This window comes from Poecilia reticulata, linkage group LG7 (genome assembly GCF_000633615.1).
Source record: "Poecilia reticulata strain Guanapo linkage group LG7, Guppy_female_1.0+MT, whole genome shotgun sequence".
NCBI lineage: Eukaryota > Metazoa > Chordata > Actinopteri > Cyprinodontiformes > Poeciliidae > Poecilia > Poecilia reticulata.
Window position 1 is genome coordinate 19,036,236 of NC_024337.1, and position 23,187 is coordinate 19,059,422.

A 23,187-nucleotide genomic window follows, 5' to 3' on the forward strand; every position below is an offset into this window, starting at 1 on the left:
GAAAAAGAGGAAAAGGTGACAAGCAAGAACATAGAACATCARCGACCAGAATGTGTTGAGCGGTGACTCTACAAGCCTCAGTGATTTGGGAAAAGTCAAATATCTGGCCTAGACTGCAAAAAAACGTGTATTTATCGTTCATCACAGTTTAAGTTTTAAATCGCTCTTGTAGCACATTTCTACAACCTGTCTTTCACTTCTGCCGTTTTGTAGCCAAATTAGGAACATCCTGGTCCCAAGTGAGCCAGAAATTATATAAAGCTCTGTTAAATAAAGCCTTTTGAGTAGTACTTAAACACAAAGTCAGTGGATCTGAATGCTGAAAAATATACTGAGGATTTACACCAACACATGTTTACTGTAAAATCATACAGAGATTAATATGCATTTTATAATGTGTCACTAAGAATTCTCAATGTACATGCATTATAAAGACTCTAAGATGATGGKTCCCCCTTACTGGCCTGCTGCAGTGCTTACCTGTCCCCACCAGAGCTACTGGGCTAATAAACTAAGGCTCTGTGAGTGACAGGTCTTTTAAGGTGCTTCATAAAGCTGAAGGTGTTGAGCCATCCTTTTAACTCATTCTCTTCTACGGTTGTTCTTTAGCCAYCAAGATTACAGCTGCTCATCAGTATTCAGCAGATATGTCTCGAGTCACAGAGTTGACAGAATCAAATCAAAACAAAGCATTTATAATCTACCTCCTAAATAGGGGAGCATATAGTTTGAATGTGATTTTCTCAGTGAGAATGCGTGTGTGGGTGTGTGTGGGTGTGTGTGTGTGTGTTTCAGCTATATTGTGGAAATCTTGYAGATTTCATCTCCCCCCGATGAGATTATTGACTTGACAGCAAATTGGTTGGTGCTCCCAAGATCATGATGGAGGGTTGCAAAGTGTATTATATCCCACGATAAGCCTGGTAATAGTTGTGCCTCGCAAGAGGGACACGGCACTTGTTCTGTTATATTGATCCAAATAAATACCCTGATCATCCGTGAGCTTCTGGTGACCATCTTAGAGCAAAGCTGTCGCAGTCTATCGGGTTTATATGGATCATTTTCAACACACAGAGTTTAACACGTTAATAGTGATTTTGGATTCTCGTAAAGTTCACAAACTGCATGTGTACTTACAGACATGGAGCTGTGGTAGTTGCCAAAAAACTTGTATGATGGATGTATAATATCTGACAGCTAAGAAAGAAAACAAGGAAAAGAAGAAAATCCAGAAGCCTCCTCAGTGGCCTTGTGTCCTGTTGCATGCTGGGGGGAACCGTGTTCTAATTTAAACCTTCAGTGAGTCATTACCACTTCCAGTTTTTCTCCAAATCATGTTTTAATCAGTCAACATGTTCATATGTTTTACTGACCCTCTGTTTGGTTATCTTCTCCCATTTAGTTTGACATGTTGGATGTTTTGCCACACATTCAGCCAGTTAAACAGCGYTGATTAATATYAATCATCAGAGATTTGCTACGCTGATTTTAAAACTCAGCTTCATCAGATCACTTTCTGCGTATCGCCTGATAATTAGCAACATGTTTTTTTTCCTCAGGAAATGTATGTTGTTACTTGACAGGAGGTGAGCTGCTTTTGTTCATTGCAGCTCTGGAAGCGATGTGTCCCTTTGCACAGTCTGATGTCATGTAAACCTGRATGCTATAAAGAGCTTTTCAACGCAGTGCAGGGTATTGTTTATCTGGGACATGGCTGCTTTGTGGTCCCTGACTGGGAAGTGACTAAGACACTCTGAAAGCAAGCCTGATATTTAGATTTTTTTTAAAGGCTCCTCATTGAYACAGTGGGTAAATATTTGGYTAACATTTCCAGCTCGTTCTTGTGATTCAGCAAGCTATTAAGGCYTATTTGTGGTTATTTTATCTGCCTACATAAAGAAAAGGGATAATGGAAATACTCTAGGAGGGCTAAAGGAACATAAACGGTCAAGAGTAGTTTAATGTTATATTGAAAGTTTAAGTGGTGGATGCTTGACTTTTATATGTTTTCTGTCTGTTTAGTTTCAGTTTATAAATGTGCCTTTATTGGTTATTCTAAAATAATGTAATTAATTAGAAAAAGATAAGTAGTAGGTAAATGTTCTGGGCGTCAACATGAAAGAAAAAACTGGGCAGTTATTGTTTTTGGCAACAAAAAAAAWTTGTAAAATTATTAGCATATATTTGTTGATATAACCATTGGTCACAGTGTTCAGATCATAATTCTGCCAAAAGACTCKKTGTTTCCAATTGAAGCCCACTAGACTTTCTAAAATCAAAAATCTCCTGGAATTTCAAAGAGTTCATAAAATGGGGCAGCTTAATAATGTTGTCCAGATCTTCATAATGGGGAAAAGACCCTTAGCACCACAGGTCCACCGCCGAGCTTATYAATGAACAGAAGTTGCTTCTTCACACTAACATTGTTTTTTTAAGTAATCTATGAAGTATTTTGTTGATTAATCTTTATGCACAACATTTTATTTGATCAATTAAGGACTAAATAAAACTGATCAAGGCTTCTGCACAAATGTACATATGTATGGACAATGCTAATCAATTATACATGCATCTAAACAAACGGAACAATTTAGACAGTTTCATGTCACAGTGAATTTAGCAGGAAACAAACTTATRCAACTTAGTTTTTTTCTAGCTGAGTTTATTAAGCCGCTCTCACATGCTCTGGTGCTGATGTGCACGTGACGAGAYCTTATAGAGAATTCAAGTCTCTATTTATTTTTTACTGACATGAAGTGCTGAGACACTTTAGACCACTTTGGTTTTTAAAAGTTTTACAAACGCCAGTGAGAARAGCTGAAGTTGCCTGAAACATGCAGAGTGCATAGTCACATATTACAAAAACTTTTAGCATTGCTGACTGTAGCCAGGGAGTTCTTCACACAAACTGCAATTTTGGGTTTATGTCAATGGTTTGTCATAGTAAATATCATTGATTACACTGACAAACAGATATGGCTTTTCCTAGTTTACTTTCCAAACAAGTAGCTGGAATGGAGATTGTATCTGATGGTTGTTTTAGAGATATTGTGACTTCAAAATGCAAACAAACACAAAACTTATGTCAGTGAGATTAGACAATAAGAGATTCATTTACTCTGAGGATTTTAACACATCTTTGTCAGACTTCTAATTTAACTGCTTTAATTTTCATTCATCTTCAGACTATCATCTCTCTTCTGGATTTTTTTCTCTAATAAATTAAACATCACGGAGAGTGAGAAATTGTGGAAACTGGACAACATCTTATCTTGGCTCCATGTCAGCTGGCAGACTTGACCTGCTTCTGACTGGGTTTCCCCGCTGCCACGGCTCTATGACAGCTAAATGGACCTCTGGTGCCGAGATGATTGTGCTGTTCTCAGACTGAAAGCACAGAAAGAAAAAAAAGTGAATTACAGAGTGGCTCATACAAACACTCCAACTGACATTTTCCTCCTTATCTAGCTTCTGGCACACTGCCGAAAAGCCTCAGGATCTTTTCATAAGAGCACTTTTTTTTGCAGCCTCATCATTTTCATTTCACAGAATAAAGGAATTCAAATTAAAAAGTTAAGCTGAAGCAAAAGTCAACTGTGCATTATGTGTTCACCAGCGTCTACTGGAAGCTCAACTTTGAGTCTCTGTAGGATTTTACAGACATAAAGCTGTAGCTTTTAAAAGGTGGCAAAAAGATCACCTTATTTTTGATAACCTTGCAATATTTCTAGAAACGGTAATTAGAAATTAGGAATTTCTTTGACTCACTGCTGGAAAACACATATTTTTCTTCAAGCAAAACATTTACATGATCTGCATGAGACAAGATTTTGCAATCAAGGTTCATTTTTAGTATTGTATGGACTCTTTCATCATCCCCTCCACACACAACAGGCACACAGATAGAATAAGACGCAGTGCATTTTCTTCGCCCTTTAGCCTATTCAATTCAATACTGATGGAAATTTGGAACGTGTCGGCACTACAAACTAGTTCTTGTTGCTGAGCTATCTCAGTGCGTTCCCAAACATAAAATCTGATGCTGATATAAATTTATCACACTCAAAATTCAAGGACTTACATAATTTTTTTAATAAACACTGTCCAGTGACAGAAGACACGTCAAAGTAGTAACTAGTTTTAGGTGTTCTCACATCCTTTGCTTTTTTTCAGGATGTTTGATGTCAGATGACATACTCCTGTCTTGAAAAGCATTGTAATAATAATAATAATAATAATAAAATAATAATAAAATAATAATAATAATAATAATAATAATAATAATAATAATAATAATAATAATAATAATAATAATAATCAATTTAATTTGTACCGCACTCAAAGTGCTACACAGAGCAACTAATATCGTAGATAAAATCATTGTAGTGGTTGTCACACAACTTTGGGAATTACTATCACCTTGTGGCAGTAAGGTTAGCAGTGTGTTGCCACGAGGTGCTGGTGGGAGAAAGCGAGAAATCTTTCAAAAATAATAGTGGCAGCAAATTCAGATTTGTACACTTGAATAATCTTTTGAACACTCATAAGTTAAAGAAAATCTCTCATATGAACAGAATAGAGAAGTTGCTATTTCCTCTTACATATTTTGCAGTTTTCCTTGAGAGATTTCAAACCAGAGGATTAAACAGTACCCAGAGAAGGTTTCCATAAGGCCTGCTGATTCGACGCGTCCTTATCCGAGAAGCATTATGACACAAACAAGCAGTTAAATGTCTGATTTATCAGACATTTAGGGGTCATGCAAAGTTTTTTTGGAAAGTACTTTGAAACTGACAGAAGGGGTAAAATGTGGCAGGAGTGACTCACACTGCGACACCAAAACGTGTAACAACACGGTGCAAATAATGAGATGAGCCGCAGTTTTGACAGGGTGAATGACAAAGCATGATATTGAGTTTGACATGCCAAAATAACAGTTAATCAAGAACATAATGAGTACTGCAGTGGCTTCATTTTCTTTCATTTCAGTTTGGGAAATGGCTAATGTGCCAGAAGAACAAGTCATTCTGCCCTGACAACTGTGTTTTTGCTAATCTGTTTGTAAAAAAGGTTTACCCAAAAAACACTTTGCACTTTGTACCTTTCAGCAACATGGTTTGAAGATTATTTGCACTGATTCTATTGTACAAAAACAAGATGAATGTCTTGTCCACGTGTAATGATCAAAACTTGAATTAGGTATTCTAAGCGACTTGTCAAGCAGAATTTTGGTTCTGAGAAGGAGAGCTTTGTGTTATTGAAGTTTGAACATGGCACATTTTGCCATGAGTAAAGTAAAAGGACAGTATTCTCCATATTACGTAATACTGTTCATAGTACCATTTTATAATACAATTAAGAATCTATGTTACTGTCAGTTGTTGAAAAACTGCTCTATAGGTCAAACACGACTGGAAAGAAATTTGACGTTGTGATTTAGCACATAGAAATTGGGCCTCTGTCTCTTTAAGAAGCTCCTATTCTACTGACACGCTGCCATCAGCACGTTGTCACAACAATTTTTCTCATGAAGCCATTTGAAACCGTTCTTAGAAGCATTGGACTGAGAAGTAGTTTGTATGAGAAGCTCAGCAGACAAGACAGGATGAATGTCACCTTGCAGCAGTATTGTTAGCATTAGCCGCAGCGGCTAGTCTGGAGGAGCTGAGTGGGGATGGGGTGATTCTGTGAGGCGGAAGCTTGGCTGGAGACTGCAGCTTCAAGGAGGACCTTTGTGGAAATAGGTGGCGCTTTAGCAAAGGTTTAGGCACTCAGAAATGGATGCTGGGGGAGATTCAAGGATTTATCAAACATGCATGAAAGAATCAAAAGCAACTCTCCAAATGTTTTCATGAGGGATTTGTTGAAATTTAAATGATAGAATGATCAGAGAGCGAATTCTGCATAACAACCCCATTTTAGATATCCAAAACAACTATGATGTGAGCATATCTTCTTCACACAGTATTTTAATTCTAATCAATCACTAATAAAAATCAAAACTTCAGGACCGATTTTGCAGCATGCTCCCGTGCACACAGAAACCGATGAATGCGACGTGCAGCAGATGGTGCGCTATACAGTGATTTACTGCTGTGGAGCCAGAGGGTGCCATACTTTTTGCGAGCATTTCTTTTCCTGAATAATTGATGGAATCCTGTCAGTTGCCTGTGCTAGATTTAACATATTGCCAGCTGAGTGGAGAGATTTGCAATAGGTTATGTGTTTCTTCAAGGCTGCCTGCTTTTTAATTCTCAGAGCAGTAGCTCATATCTTCTGGGAGGTGGTAAAGTGTGAAAATTATTGTTTGTTTTTATTGTGAAATCTGGCTTAATGTAGTGTCATAATTCTCTGACTGCTTCTCAACTTGGCAGTGTTAGGCAGTGATAAAGACTTAAAGATTATTAATAAAGAGAACTGGCTTAGACTATTAAGACTATAAGGAGTTTCCGTCAAATCCGCTGCATCATATAAACCACATTAGGATTGTTTCTGAATGTCAGCTCACTTTTCTAGCTGTGATTTTTCTTGCTTCCCTAGCTGCTGCAGGTATTGTTTGCCTTTTCAAAAGTGACATTTTCTGTGCCCTAATTGTTTTTGCTTTTCTTGGCCAGGCAAAATCCTGCTAGGATAATTTGATAGGCTAAACGGACCAATGGCAGGACCCATGTGGCTGTCCTGGAGGATTCAGTTTGTGTTTTGGCCAAGGAAGAAAGGAATCTATTGTAATATTTACCAGCCAAACCCTGAAAACTGTTTGTGTTTTTGTGCCAACTGACACTAACAGCCAGGGATGCTTGACAGTTCCAGGTTTTGCACCATATTTTGGAAATTCTCGTTTGTGAAAAAACATTATTTTGTTCAGGCTACTTTCAGCTGTGGTGTTTTGTTGTTTTTTTTAATTAGAGCAAGGCATCCACTATGACATTATGGCAGGACACAGAGGCTTATTTCTGTCAGCCACCCTGCATAATTATAAAATACTCGACAATATACCATTAAAGTATGACATGTATGTGTTGATCATTATACGTTGGACATTTATTACAAGAACATAGCTATTCTCCTAAGCATGCCTGGTTCAGTCAGAGCAATATTTAACAAGAAACCAATTATACTGGACAAGTGTCCATGTTTGCGGTCACAGTCTGCTTAACAGTTTATGTTAGAGCTTTGGTCTGGGTGTAATGCAGACACTCATCAGTGTTTATTGTTTACATTCAGAATACATAGCATTTAATATGTCTGTTTCCAACTGTAAAGTATTGTTACTGTCAGCGATCCGTGTTGCCAAACAGTCTATAAAATAACAAGCAACCACATTATTAGCCGAGTTAGTCAGAAAGTGAAGTTATAAGTTTTACTTTCAACTTTAACCATCCCACAACCCATAGGTGTGAAATCACTGCAATATTTGAGCTGCTGTTGCATTGCTTCTGCAGCAATGCTGCTCTAACGATATGTGTGAGCTGAGGTGCATAAGTGACAACATTTTTCAACATATTCCTAAACCTTGTGGCAGACCTGTGCACTGCTGGTCAGCTGCCAAAAAAAAAGACACGTTTTTTTTTTGCTTAAAACAAGGACAAGCAAGTAGCCTGTCTTATTAACTAGTTAATGCCAGTCAATCATCCAAGCTTTAATATTTTTAACAATTGAAGAATGCTGCTAAATTTGCAGGGTATTTGTACTCTGTTTTTTCATCAGCACATATGAAAGTAAAACTAGTGGCAACTACATTTTATAGATAAATATGTTATATATACTTAATATAATGTTACCAACATTATGTGCAGCAGTTTAAAACATGTTTTTGTGACTTGTGTAAATACCATGATATAGTGGTATTTTTTTGTACTGAATATTCTCATCCAGAAAGAATTTTTTTACCATAATCAGCACTTTATAGACTGTTCTCTCAGATGCTAATATCCAATGATAAGAACAGCATGTGAATAAAAGACTGACAGACAGAAAACCTGTCACTACTTGGTCCCAAATCTGGTAAAATGGTGGGTTACATGAAAGTTAAACTGCCTTTGAACTTCACCGGATTGGCAGAAGCGGCCAGAGGTCATTTTCAACCTCTGAAATTGTTACGGGGCATCATAAAAACATATAAACTGACAGGGGATGCACATTGTCAGATCCACAGACAGCAGAGGGATTCCGTAAAATGAGAGAGCTCCTCTTCACAAGAACCACTACAGCCACCATTGCCATTGTAAATAAGCATAACAAATAAGTCATTTAATGTAATATTCTGATAATTCAACTGAAAATACTAATACCCAAATAAAATGCTTCTTTTTAGTCCAGAATAAAACATCTGAAAAGTACAGTTGAATAAGTTGCTCAACCTGGATGAAGACAAGACACACCGACTGTGTTTTAGACTCTATGGAAGATATGTTACCCATTGAATGAATTAAATTGTTATCCCGGGGATATTGTTACTTTTATATCTGCCACTTGCATTGTATGAAGGTTTAACTAGTTAAATGTGCTTGTTTATGATCAAACACCCAGAAAACAAATAACTCCTCCATCTGCCTCAGCAACACTTTGTGTCTAATTAGCAACCGCTAGCACACATTTGCCCGTTTTATTGTTGCTGTAGAAGCAAAATATCCTCCCATAAGAACGGTCAATTTGGGTCCTGCACATAACAGTTCTTCTGTTTTTCTTCTAGAATTCCCTTACTCGACCCATAATATGCTAATTGGATAGTCCTCTATTAAACTGAATGCTCCATAACGTTGTGCAAAATGAGGTCTGGGGAAACAGCTGCACAATAACCAGTCTGAAAATATATTTCTATTTAGTTTCTATAGAGCAGATAAACTGAAGCAGTTACAATTCTAATAGAAAAATAAGCAACCTAAGTTTTATCTTTTGGTCAACCAACTCAGACTCATTGCGGTTTCTGCTTTGAACTGATAAGTGCACAATTACCGTAGTGTTTCTAACAGGCATCGATTGGTCTTGTCTTCTCTTTCCCTCCCAGCATTGATTGTGAATGCCATTCTCAGATTACAGGGCTATGTGAGGCCAGATGATAAAAGACTACTAGCTGGCTCTCTGGCTGGCCGGCTGCAGGGGCTTCCCTGCATCCTCTTATCTTCGTGTGTAACATTCTGTCGGGGTTATATTTTTAAAACAAAAGCGCGACTGAGTTCCATATTGAAAGGACTGGGTCAAGGATGGATAGTTTATGTGCAACTTATGAAGACAGTTGTGAATAATTGATCACTTCTCAGTTGAGTGCACTCTCTTAGGATTTAATTAACATCAGATATTTACAAATTCTTGAGAGCTTTGGAGATTTAAAATTATAAATGCAATTATATTGATATTAGATAAAGTGCATTTCAAAAACATTCATACTCCTCGAACTTCTTCACATTTTGTTATGTGACAACTTTTCTCTAAATTATGAGAAATTGCTTAAACTTTCCATGCAATTTCACTGAAAATGAGCAAAACTATGAGCAAACATTGTATTTTTTAGCAGAGCTGGTAGAGACTTATCCCAAAAGGCTTGTGTCTGTAATTGGAGTAAAGATGGTTGTACAAAGGGTTGACTCAAGGGACTGAACACAAACCCACATCACACACTTTTGGATTGATGAAAAAAAACTGTGCATTGTTTACTTCCCTTTGAACAATAATTTGCTACTATGTGTAGGTATATCATCTAAGACCCTAAAACAATTCACTTTATTTTGTTACATTAATGTGACAAAATGTAAAACCAATCAAGAGACATGAATACTTTAGCAAATCACTGATTTCATGTATTTATTTTTTGTATCGCAAGACAAAACATCAGAATCTCCAAGCAGCTGAATATATGCTGAAAAACAAAATTTTATACAAAAATAATAAACGATTAATTGCACAACCCAAGGAGATATTTTGCTAAGGAAACCTCTTAACAGCTCAGAATTAGGAATAAGGTAAGACAAAAAACAAATTGCAGCATTATGAAGGAGCTTTTGTAGTCTGGAGGCAATTTCTTGTTGACATGAAATTAAATAAACCTTTGAAACAAAATCCGAAGTTCATATTTTAATTAGAGATAGATGTTTTGAAACCTCATGTCTACCTGTCTGTTCTCTTCCCTCTGCAAGTTCCTTTCAGCGGTCAGTGCCTAATTTAGTTTTTAATGAGCCTTTAATTGAAATATGGTTGTCTGTCTACTTTACAGATGATCTCAGTTAAATATTGCAGTGTTATTAGGTCAAATCTTCCCATCACTTATCAGGAGACTTTTTTTTTTTTTAAAGAATTTAGCTGTGTTGTGGAAGACTATAGTTTGAAAATGTGAGTAACAGAACTGTATTTTACACAATGGATAGTCTTTCAGCGTAGAGCAAGGTGGTGCTAAAGCTGTGTGAATCTATTTTACTCTTAGACGAGCTGGAAAATAAAGACTTTAAATGAGAAATCATCCAGGTGGGAAGCAACAACTTACAGTAAGCCCACTAAAGCTCACTAAATCTTGTTTCTTGTAAGCACAGCATGCAAGAATGGAAAACCTATTGTAAACATGCAACAAATTACACAGTAACTTGTAAAAGTGTTGACCTTTGCAAAACATACTGTATCACATTACAATCACAGACTCCAATATTACGTTTTTATTTGACAAGCCTTCAGAATATGCAGACTTTGTGTGAAATGGAAGATAAAAAATGCATTGTTTTATTTATTTAGCATTGCACCTAAGAATCGGGAAAATGCAGCATACTACGTATTTGCCAGTCTTGAACAGAAAAGATGTGCACAAATATGCTCTGGTCAAATGTAATTTTCATATATGGGTTCAAAATTATTTGCTAGTTGGAAAGCACAGCATATGACAGGTAAAACACTATTTCTATGTTGGAACGTGGCGGTGGCAGCCTTTTGTTTTGGGGATGTTTTAGCCAGAAATGACACTGGTAGGACCTTAAAGCTGTTCACATACGATCTCCGTCTAATTCACTGAGCTCGAGGTTTTCAGTAAAGAAGAATGGGTGAACGTTTTAGTCTCTGGATGTGCAAAGCTAGTAGTTGTACTCCAAATACTTGCAGATGTAATTGCAGCAAAAAGAGATCTTAAAAAATATTAAGTCCACCTAAACATGTATGTCACCCTGCTAAAATAGTTATACATGCGCTATATATTTTGGGAAAACAGTGTTCTTTTAAAGTCAAGTTTTATGTAGTACAGGAAGATCATCACCAGGGGTGAGCTGTCACTCTCAATCTGTGTTTGACTAATAGCACAGTGGTTTCCAAGATTTGGGCCTGACTGATAATGGTGGCTCACTGCTGATGTGAAGGTGAAGGATCCCCATGAGCGTCCACTCGTCTGCTGTTTGTCCTACAATAACTTTGACTGCATAACAAGGAGCAAAAGAGAACATCTTGTCCTACGAGTTTTTCGTCTGGAACTTTTGCAGTTTCATAACAGGCCTGTTGTCGTTTTGTACTGGCCTTTCAGACTAACAAACCAGCAACTCAAAAATGTGTCTTGAAGGAGATGTAGCACTGAGTGGACAGTGTGGGAATAAAATATTCCTTCAGCTATGGATGGACCTTAGAAGGTAATATGATTTCTTATGCTGAAAAGCACTGTCCAATAGCAGTAGCTGTTTGCAGAGCACATTACTAAAATCTATTTGACATTTATTGGAGTTCGTTGGTCCCTGGGGAGTTTGTTGTTTTTCACGTGTCACACTGTTTTTCAGCAGTCGTGCAATGCAGGGACACCGAGTTCTGGATGCTTTTGTGTGCTGCTCCCTTTTCTACTTTTCTGCTTCCAAAGATTTCCCTCTTTGCTCACAGTTGGCTTATTATTTACCATAACGTACTACATGCACAGTGTTCAAGTTGATCTGCCAGCAAATTATGCTAAACAACGGCGATGTATGTAAGGAGCAAAGACTAAACTGACACAATTTGTGGTTTCCTTAATCATTTTTCTCGGTGTGGCGGGGTTTGTAGCTTTATGTTTCATCCATCAGGCAGGTAAAAATGGAAGTAATTAATCTGGAACTGTGTGCCGTTTCGATCCTACTGTTGCCCGTTTCTTTGGGACCCGGTGACAAATTGCCTTATTTTGGCACATAAACACAGCTCCTGTCTCCCAGTGAAGCTGGTTGCCAGAGGAAAGGAGGCACTGTGCACCAGGATTTATTGACAGTACATTTTTGAAAAATAGCTGTTGTTCCAAAAAAGTGAAGTGAGATTACTGCTCGTGTAAAAGGTTTGACAATTTAAATGAAATGGAAACCTTCTGAATAAAAACAAACAGATTTTTTTCCTTTTGGGTATTTTGTGCTGCGTCACACATCTGATTGAACAATTAGTTTGTAACTGCTGCCGGGCAAGAAGCTAAAATTTATTTGTTGCAGCCATTTTAAATTTAAGAGATTTATGAGATGTATCCTGTTCTGCTAAATTAAATGTGATTTTCACAAGGTTTAATGAATGTAATCTCTAGTTAGGGCTACATTTCTGGGGAAAAAAAAAAATCAGATGTCAGGTTTTCTATGCAAAATTTTAAATAAAATATTGAATGTTTTCCTCAGTAATTTTTTGTTTTTATTGTGTGACATTATGGACATTTGAGAACAACATATTGACCTTTAACAGCTTTATTTGTATTCATAACCTTATTATCTGAATGTTTTATGAATTATGAAAGAAAACGACGCCTTCTGATTTTTGGAGAGTGGTAAAGCCCCACTTAACATTTCATTTATTGCATCTGCACTCAGACAGAAAAATATATAATTGTTGGACTACAACTGTAACATAGACGGCCATTTCACTTAGCTACTCTCCAAAATGGAAATGACAGGAAAGCATACCATCCAAGTAGAACGTGTGTATGTTGATATTCTTATGTCAGGAAATTGCTACGCGAATAAAACTATTCACCTAAACTTGGTTACATCAAGCTCTCATGGCATCTTTAAGCCACCAAATCTTTGTAACACCAAAGCATTTCAAGTTTTTTATTGCACTTGTTTATTGCATTAGCTCTTCAGCACAACATCAAGTTTGGCGAAGGCCTGGTAACTATGGAAACAAGCCATTCATTTGATTCAGCTTTTTTAGAGCAGGGTTATATCTCAAACCTACAGGACTGCAACTCTCAAGGACCCGGGTGGGAGACGCCTCTTATAACCCAGAATGTATCGCACCATTATTTGGCATGTCAAAGTTTCTGTTTTTGTATATAATGCGACCAGATTTAACCATCACATCACATTTAAAACACTTTGTCGAACATTATGTACTCAGTTGGGAGTAAATGAGTAACTACTTAAACTATGTTATAAAGCACATATTGAAATATTTAGGCACTTGAGCCAAACAGTTAATGGATGCTTTAGAATGAGTGAAAACAGCAATTAACCTCAAAATCTCAAAATTAAAAAAGCATGTATATACAAGAGCCTTTAAACACATTTCATTGAATCTGTATAGCTGAATTTTGTAAGCAAGACACTTTGAAGGCTGGTTACAAAAATGCTCTGTGTTGCATAGTATAAAATTATCAAAATATCTTATAAATGGAAGAATTATAGATATATTTTGTTGCAACGCCAGTTAAACTGCTTTTGAACCCTGTCAGTATAATCTCCTCCTAGCTAAAAATGTCCCATTAACCCAACTGGCAGAAGAGTCTGGGGGCCATTTAGAGCCTCTGAAACTGTTAAAGGGGCTTTTTTATAAACATATAAACTGACAAAGGATACACCAGGTCAGCACAGAGGACAGCAGAGGGTTTCCCTGCATCAAGAGAACAGCTTTCCGTGAGTCAGCTTGGATAAGAATCACCACCTGTATATTCTGGCATTTTTAAACATAATATTTTAATTAACATAATACCCTGGAATATTTGATGAGCAACAATATCAATTCTCCCTTATATCCTTGCTTCTGGTTTCTGTCAGAAGTCAACGTAATTATTTCTGCTAAATGTAAAAGACACAGTCAGCATTTTGTCTTAAGGAACCTCCCATCGCCTACCTTCTTCAACCTTCGTACGCTGAGAGAGTGGATTGGCTGAAGTGACCTTCTTTTAAAAAATTTAGTCCAACTTTGTTAAGGTTGCTGCACTTTTGCAATTTATATTGATAATGTTCAATCTAAATTAATGGGATTTTATGAAATACACTGAGAAAAAGTAATAATTGTGAAGTGGAAGAAAAAAGAATGAAGATGTTCTCTTTAAAAAAAATGTCAGTGTTGTAGCGTTTAACCCAGTTTACTGTAAAACACTAAATAAAATCCAATGGAGCCAACCGAGTTTAGAAATTCAAAATGTGATATTTAGAGGAAAACTAAAACCACTCATGAACTTGAACACACACATATAATGTTGGCAGTATTACCCTGTGTGAATTCTTTTCAGAACTGGACAGAGCGGTGATTTAATTCAATCTTATTGTCAGCTTTTGGCACTTGCACAATAAATGCAAACAAACACCAATATAGGAACTCAATTTATAGTACACAATATCTAGGCAGAGCAGTAGCTTATTACATTTGTACGTTTTGTAAAACAGGCAAAACAAATAAAACAGAAAAAAACAACCACAAAGGTGACAGAATAAAAAAAAACATCAATAGTGATGGAAATATACATGATGGGGAAAAAGGATGAATAAAAAAACCTGCAAAAGACTTTGGAACAAGAGAGCAACAATGACCTTAAAATCCAGCCACAGCTAAATCTATCAAAACACATCCATGTGCTAGAATGATCCAGAAAGTTAGAATATCAATGCACAAATCTGGATCCAACTGATTATTTCTGGCAAAATTTGCTGTTCACAGACACGCCCCATTCAATATGACTGAGCAACAAAGACACACTCGCTTCACATTTTAGAAAAAATGTATTTCAGTCTCTGGGTTTGTATACTGTATCTGGTAGCAGAGGCACTGCCAGAACTCTTGAGCCACCTGACAAAAGTTTAGTTTGGGCCCCCCTGCGCAGCTGCTGTTACAATGTTTTGAGTCTATTTGACCCCTAAAAAGCGTCACAATTTTAAAGGCTTGCATCTGCCTTGCTTTCTTTGGTTCAATACGGATAATTAGCACAATATTTACTGCTCATGAATTAAGTTGGTAATTTTATTTTTTTTATTTTATTTTGATATTCTTACATTAAACTACCAAATCAACTGAGTCCTGACGTGCAGATGCTTTTTAGAACAGCTGGTAAGACGTGTTATAACATGGGATCTGCCTTCAAGTGTTTTTGTCATGCAGTTAACTCAGATAACATGGGCTGCTGTGTTGTGCATGCAAGCATTTGTATGTCTGCACGTACACATGCTTGTGTGAGAAGAGCCTATTATCCAAAGGCAAGTTATTTAATGTGTTTGCCTACCTTCTGGCTCAGTGTTAAACCCCTGCATTGCAGCACTGCCAGTGGGATTTCAGCAGGCACCCCGCTCCCTCTCTCCCTCCCTCCTTCCTTCCCTTCCCTTCCCCTTTTCTTCCCTCTCTAACCCTCCATCCTCACAATAGAGCGATTAAATTTGGGGCAGACCCCTCCTGCGTGGAGAGCTCTTCGTTCACACATGCACATCTTCCCGTGTTCATATGCCACGCTCCAGAGACCCTGGGCAGCTGAGAGAACCCCCAAAAGTCTCCGGTAGCAACAGTCATGGAGAGCCACGTGTCTTGGAGACAGAGAGAAAGAGAAAGAATGGGAGACTAAGACAGAGGGAGAGGAAGCAAGCACAGGACTCTCAGGGGCTCTGCAATTTGAGCGCTGTCAGAGAGGATGCACAGTGGTTTTCTTAAAGAATGGAAAAACTGTGTGGATGTGGTACTGTGTGACTTTTCCGGTTCTTTGGCTTGCATGGTACTCTTAATTAAACAGTTACTTTTAGAGAGAAATATTAATCAAAGGATTCCTTCTTCTGGGCTGCAGGGTATTTTTATCAGTTTGGGATATTAGAGCAAAGCTTTGTTTCAGAACTGCTGCTGTGGGTTTGTTTCATCTGGGAAACAAATTGACAGCCATGGACAGAGACAGCAGAAACACCGACCAGCACAGACATCTAAGGGACTGTGTTGGGTCATTTTTAAATATAAATGCTGAAATGAAAACTCCCCACTGCTACAACATGGTTTAATTGTGATGCAGTCTTTAAACATGTGGACTTAGTCCAGAGCATTTCTGACAAAATGATGAACATACGTGTTTTCAAACCTGTCGAAAAACAGTCAAGGATCACAGATCAGATCTGATCAGTTTCTCCAGTTAAATATTCATACATGTACTGCTGAACTTGCTCAAAAGCAGAGACATTGTAGGGTCCATTTAAAGGGTCCTAGAGTGGCTAAGACAACATAGCCACTCTAAGAGTGTTACTGTACAAAGCTAACACTAACACAGAGTCAATGCATTATAAATGCAGGATCCATTCCCATTATTAGCAGTTAATATTAACTCACCTATCATAATAATTACGTTCCTTTAAAGACATAATTTTTTGTGTGTGGAATGAATATACAATAAAGACTAAGTGCTTCAAAACTCTTTTAAACAATTGGCTTCCTGGCATACGCTGTTATTTATTTGAATTCAATTCAGTTAGCTTATTTCAGAACCAGTTTGATGAGTGTTGTTCAATAGAAACCCTAATTGTAGACATCTGACCCAGGCTGTCGCCCTCAGAGGAAAGTACATTGATTCCGACGTTCAGAAACAACACATGAACCACCATGGGTCAAGCCTGCTAGGAATCCAAAACTGCTGAACATGAGCGTTTCTGTCCACAGAGAAGCCGGTTTAATATCAGCATAGAGTGAGAAGGTATCGACCAAGAAGTAAGTTGCTGCTCCAAAATAGATTTATTAAAGCTCAACTGAACTTATGGCCCTTTTCCCACTGGTATCTACTCCGCGTGGCTCAACTACGCTCCGTTCTAATGCTTTTCCAGTAGTAGCAGTTACGTGGTATCAAACCCTTCCCCCTTTTTCTTCCCTCTCTAACCCTATAACCGACTTCACTGTGGTTCCAAGTGAGCAGAGTCGGGCTGAAAATGTGACATCAGAAAACCTCTCCAGTGTTTTGTCTAGCTTCCCTGAAGAATAAGAGTTTTTATTCCATAGAGAAAGCTTAATAGATAAACAGCAAGCTTGTGAAAGGGCGATAACCTTAACCCCATCCAAACAGTTTTACCTGCAGTTGGTATCTGTGCTGAGAAAGACAAATGATCTCTCTATTACCAATAAGAGAGGTCCAGTCACAATTATTCCAGAGGCTTAAAGGTGGATAAAAAAGGTGATTTATTTCACTGTAACTTAGGAACAAGTTACAAAACACCATGTGGCGTGTATGTAGATATTTTAGCGTGTATGTATATTTTTGATCCTTAGTGGATTAGAAAATTTTGCCACAAAAGATTCAAACATCAGAAGTCAGATTTTCAGTTTGAAGTTGTTTGCTGTGAAGTCATTCCACCGTGAAAAGATAATGCCAAATTAAAGACCTGATATTAATATGTCATTACCGCCTACGGTTGTTTGTGTAAACCTAACTGAATTACTGTTATACTCTCTTGGTTACGCAAAGATACCATTTATTTCCGCAGTTCTCCAACAGTGAGCTATATTGTTCTTCTCACTACGCATCATGGGAAGGTAAACTTGGATTCTCATCTAGGTTTTTTGAGGGGATTTTGTCGCAGTTCCAGTGATTCCAGAGTTTGTCATTGTTGCTCTGACAGCAGGTTGTTTATGAGAACAGTCATTGAGATTCTGTTCCCATTTCCTAACCGCTGACGTCTCTAACCAGAAGGTCAACATGAATCCCTTTCTTGCATCACTTTTCTCAGTTCTCCTAATTAGTCTTGTCAAATTCATTCCACCATTCATAGATTACGTAAAAAGTTTTACAGATTTGCCGATATGTAGATTAGGCTGCATGTATTTTGCTTTTATTTGACTCCATTGACAGGTTGCCTCACTTATGTGAGCCTATGTGTCATTGCAAAATTCTGTCTTGTTTCATCTCGGCATTGTTTGCTCCCGTAGGGCCATAAATAATAAGTCTGGAAGGATGCAATTATGTTCACCAAGAGGCAATTTCCTTTAATGTGATTCTATCTGAGAAGATGCACATCAGAGTCTGTGGCTCCTTTCAGCTGCTAAAATTACAATCATTCTAGATTTTATTTGTTCTTGTGGAGTAACTCGTACATGTGCTGTTAAGTCATCCTGCTTCATGGCAATGTATTGACCTTCTTGTTTTGTTTAATTGAACGTCCTTGTTTTTGTGAATTTTTTAGTCTTCTTCCTAAGGAAATGCCACTTGGATTCTTTCAGGGTGCAGTGTTAGAGCTGTTTTTTGCCTTCCTGTCACTGGTACCGCTCAGCTAGCTGCAAACATCTCACTTTGACATTTTCATTGTGTTTTTACAAAGACTGCAGGTATTCCTCTGTGAAGCCAGATAGAAACGGCCCCTGTCTCCTAGTACCATGAAGTTATATATATATATATATTGCTTTGTGATCAGCCATCTTGTTGTCTAAGAGTACCTCAAGCTGTTTTTTGGCAATAAAAGCCTGCTTATACTGGTTATGAAAACATAGTTTTTTGTATTTTGCTGCAGTGTACACATAAGTAAGTTAAATTATATGAATTACAATAAATACGTAACTAAAATCTCACTAACTTTGCGGATTTAAATTGGATGACAGGCATTTTCTTCACTGAAGTGCACAAATGAATTTGAAAATCTCCCCCAATGGAAGTTTTTGATGACACAATTACAATAACTCAATTATGTCTACTGAGTCATGAAATTGATTGATTTTATAAAGCACAGTGGGAAAATTGTGCCTCAAATAGACACAAAGTCTCTAAAGATCTGAGACGGCAAATACAATTTGAAGAACCACAAATGTCTGTTGCTCCTCTAGTCAGCAAATTTGAGATTCGACACTTTAAAGAAAAAGACATGTTAAATGTAGTTGTTAGACCATAGATAATTATTTTATTATTTTGAGATTCATTTTGACAAGAGCTGATCCGCCCCAAAGCAGGAAACCATCTCTTTCTGTCTCAACAAATAGATTTTTTCACCTTACAAGCATAAATTTCAACCTACTTAATTGGTGTTTATACCAACAGTAAAGCATAATTATGAAGCTAAACATAACAATGTTAACATTTTCACAAACTAAAATCTGCCTGCCTGTGTTCTTAATCAAATCAACAATAATGAGTTGACTTGAGAAGTAATCTACCGGTAATTAATAAGTAAGGACCACTTGTGTGTAATTTTATTCCAAACCTCTAGGGGGGGCAGAGGGCAGGTGAATTGAGTCTCAATGGAAAAAACCCAATATTAAAATATATTAAGCAGTTCTGAAACACTATGCATGAAGGCAAAACTGTGTTACTGTCGTTCAAATGCAGCGTATACTATATACTAGGTTCATTTTTACATGCTTGAACTAAAGCATTCAACTTAAGCTTCCTTAACTACTTTTCTTTTGCTTTTCTCTGTGCTGCAGACTGTCATCTCTAGTTTCCCTTCACTCCTGAGAGCAGAGCATCATTCAGATGCTGGAGTGTTGATGTTAGTGTGGATGCAGCTAAACACAGGGAAGTCCTTGGAAAATAACCTGTAAGTAGTTCAGGGGAAGGAATAATTTGTTTACATAAAAGCACACTGGCAAAATTTATCAATTTAAAAAGTTTTCTGAGAAAAATACAGGCAGTATGTCTGGCCATGGCTGTACAGATATGTTCATGAAGGTCCAGCATGCTACTTCAGTGATCTATTCAGAAAGATCAGCATAGAAATATGAAAACTTGCATAATTATTTCAAAGGGCATACTCAGCTTACGTTCAAAGATCAATTCAGACAGATGACTTAATTTTCTTTAAACATTATCAATGTCAAAGTGTACTGGTCCTGGTTAATGCTAGTTAAATAAGCCAGTTAAGTAAATATTCTGTTAAAAAGCTTTTCATGCAGGAGAAAGGATTTAATTCTGCTAAAATTATACAAAATGAAATAAGATCTGTTATAAATGATACAAATACCATCAAAGCGATGCCATTATAAAATATAGTTTTGGTTATTAAAAATCATTTATAATTCTTTTGTAAAAAGATTATAATTTTTATTGTTTTACAACTGTGTGACTAAAACTGATGTTCTGTGTTTTTCCAAATGTTCATTAGACTGCTGTTACAATAATGAGATTGAATTAGTTCAGTTGTTGGTGGGCACCAGTGTGCAACAAATTAGCTGCCAGCAATCTTTTATATGTCTCCCACTTTTATGGATTTAAGCAGATTTAGACATCAGGTTCCCTTTGTGACCAGGAGATGTTTTTCTGTCAGGTTTGTTTGCGTTTCAGTGGTTATGTAAGGTGCCATCTTAATATACATACCAGTTATTCTGTATTTGGAACAGTCACAAGAAATCGCCATTTATGTAAACCGTACTTCGTTCCAAGCCTTACAAAGTGTTTTTCTTTGAAATAAATTTCCTAATTTCACTTCATTTTTTTTTCTTCCAGGACTTTGGACTGAAAACACTCACTGTGATAACTTCCAGCTAAGACAACAGATTTTGGCTGTGAGTATGCCAGAAGTAGATCTCCCTTGTGTTTGGACTATACCATTTGAGATTTACAAATATAAGAGAAAAAAGAAATGGATAGAAAATTACTCACCCCATAAGAAAGAGTCACAGCTATTGCTGTGACTGCCCTTTTTTTTTTTATCCTGGGGACAGATCACTGCACATTGATACACACCTTCATCCTCTGCAGAAATCCAGCCTCCATATGTGCCCTTACTGTCCACTAATGGCATGGCCCAGTTGGCAGACAGTCCATGGCTGGATGCTTTCTGAAGCTGTCCAACAATATAACACTCTTACGAGCAGTAGAGTTGAAGCAGCAACTGACTCGTGAGGCAGATCTTCTTGAATTTTGTTTAGAATTGAGATACAATAGAAGGCTTTTTTAAACTTCACACTGATTTACCGCATGTTTTCCCATGCACAGTCGATATTTACGTCACAAATCAGCTGAATGTAAATCGATTTGAGCTTGGTGTTTGGTCACATGTTGTAGGTTCCACTAGATGTCAGGATGAAGCATGTGCTGGGTTTTCTCATCTGTTCTTAAAAAAAAAAAAGGCTTTCCATGTGCCAGGCAGGAGGCAGCCAGCTGCAGTGTGAACAGAGCAGGAAAGGCGTGCTGAGGATGAAGGAGCAGCCCAGTGTGAACAAGCATGATTTAGTGTTAGATTTGCTCTTCATACGCCAGTCTTCAGCATTTCCCCCACACGCCTGCACTCAGTTGATTAATCCCAGTCATTTTTATGAGTGATGCAAGCGTGAGTACCACAGCAGCTACAGAAAGCTAATAAAACCTACTGGAAAACATCAGTGCCTGTAAGGGCAGTTATGGGCTGCTGCTTTGAAACTCATTTAATTCATCTCTCTCTGCCCTCTGCCAGCCTCATTAATACTAACTTTAGTTAGCTCAAAATCTATTCAGAGACATTCCCAACATTGGAGGTTGTGGTTGGAATATGATACTTACATACTCTGCATGAAGACATAATCCTTTTCCTCACTGAAGCATGCTGGACCAATTGGACCTAACACAGCATGCATGCTGCATGCTGTGTTGGGATGGTTCAAGTCACCCACATTATTTCTGTTGTCTGAATACCACAATACACAAAGAGAGCTTGCATTATAGAAAGTCATAATTTAGATACATTTCTACTGTATTTGGTACAATGCCCAGTTAAAAAGAAAACCTTGGTTAGTTGCTTTGGGTCTCCTCCGTCAAGCTTCTCTATTTAGTTTGCTGGAACTGCTGGTACTGAATCAGACTTTGTTCACACATTCGTTTTCAGCTTTGCCCACAATTTTTCTAAAAGACTGAGATTAGGGTTCTAAAATGGACACCCCAAAATATTTGTCTTTGTCATCTTTTAGTCACATTATAACTAGTTTGACTGTATGTTTAGGTGACTTGTCTATTTGGATGACAATTTCTGTCCAAGCTTAACTTTTTTGGCCGATGTCTTGAGATGTTGTTAAAATATTTCCATATTTTGTACTTTTTTGTACGGCAGGCCATTGTTGGTCAAAGTAAAAAAAAAATTAAATGCCTGTTTAAAAATATTTGTTAAAACTGTCACTATTTTGTGACGTGGGACAATAGTGACTAAAACTTAATAAGATAATATTGAAACCGTTGAAATTTGAATTACAAGTAAATTGAAACAAAAGAAATTACATATAATAAGTAAAGTAGGATTTATATTTAAAATATTGCATTTGTCATATCTATAGTAAATTCTTATCTACTCAAACCTAAGGTAAAATTTTTGGGTACATCTGGCTTGATGTTATGAACAATTTCACAATCAAATCCACCTTCTGCACTCTCGCCCGATGCTTTTTAAAAAGCAGCTTTGGGGCTCATTATGAAGGCGACAGCAGCAGTGAGGTTTCCCTCTCACTCTTCCTGATCTGAATGAGCCAACACGATGAAATGCACAGCATCGCATTATTGCGTCACCTCACGTCTGCCACAACCAGGCAGAGAAACAGAACCAGATCTAATGCTAAACTGCCACTGTGGCATGCAATATTTATCATGGCTACATGAAAGCAGCAATCAGTGAAAAGATGGTGCAGATGGAACAGACTCACACAGCTTTCTGTTCGCAAGCCTAACCTCCTTTGATAAACAGCACCAGTCCTTTTGTGTGCAAATGCAGCTCCAGTTCTCATGTTACTTATGATGAAAATAAGCTTTGGATTTTTCTTTTTGTACTTCCTTTTCCCCATTTTGGTTAGGATTTATTGCAGTCTCTATGAAGTAAATCATACATAAGCAAGAGGAAAGGTTTTACGGAGATAGGCACATGGAGCATCACAAGAACATGCAGAAAGATAAAAAGTTAAACTATGCAGCCTGAAGGACACAACAGGAAGATAGAGTGGCTTTCAAACACGTGGCTTTCAAACACGTACACACCGCTGTTAAAATGTCTGGATTTTGTCCTGTAGGAGGTTAGACCTTCATAAATCATTTCAAACGTTTTGCCACTTTTATAGTGACATACGTCCTGTTCCAAGGGAACAGGAAAACAAATGAATGCGTTGCATGAC

The 23,187-nt window shown here is 37.4% G+C and overlaps 1 protein-coding gene across 7 annotated transcripts in view; it reads left to right on the forward strand.

Annotated features, from left to right (window-relative positions):
* The window catches only part of LOC103467654 (synaptotagmin-2-like), a 71,620-nt gene that overhangs the window by 10,307 nt on the left and 38,126 nt on the right, over positions 1–23,187 (forward strand). For 4 of the 7 annotated variants that reach the window (XM_017305740.1, XM_008414233.2, XM_008414236.2 and 1 more), the window contains one exon: positions 20,564–20,622. The exons of 1 other annotated variant lie outside the window; for it this stretch is intronic. The gene's annotated coding sequence lies outside the window, so the exon portion shown is untranslated. Of the gene's footprint in view, positions 1–19,545; positions 19,659–20,563; positions 20,623–23,187 lie in introns of all 7 variants that reach the window. 2 more of the 7 variants (XM_017305741.1, XM_017305742.1) reach the window with 1 other exon arrangement.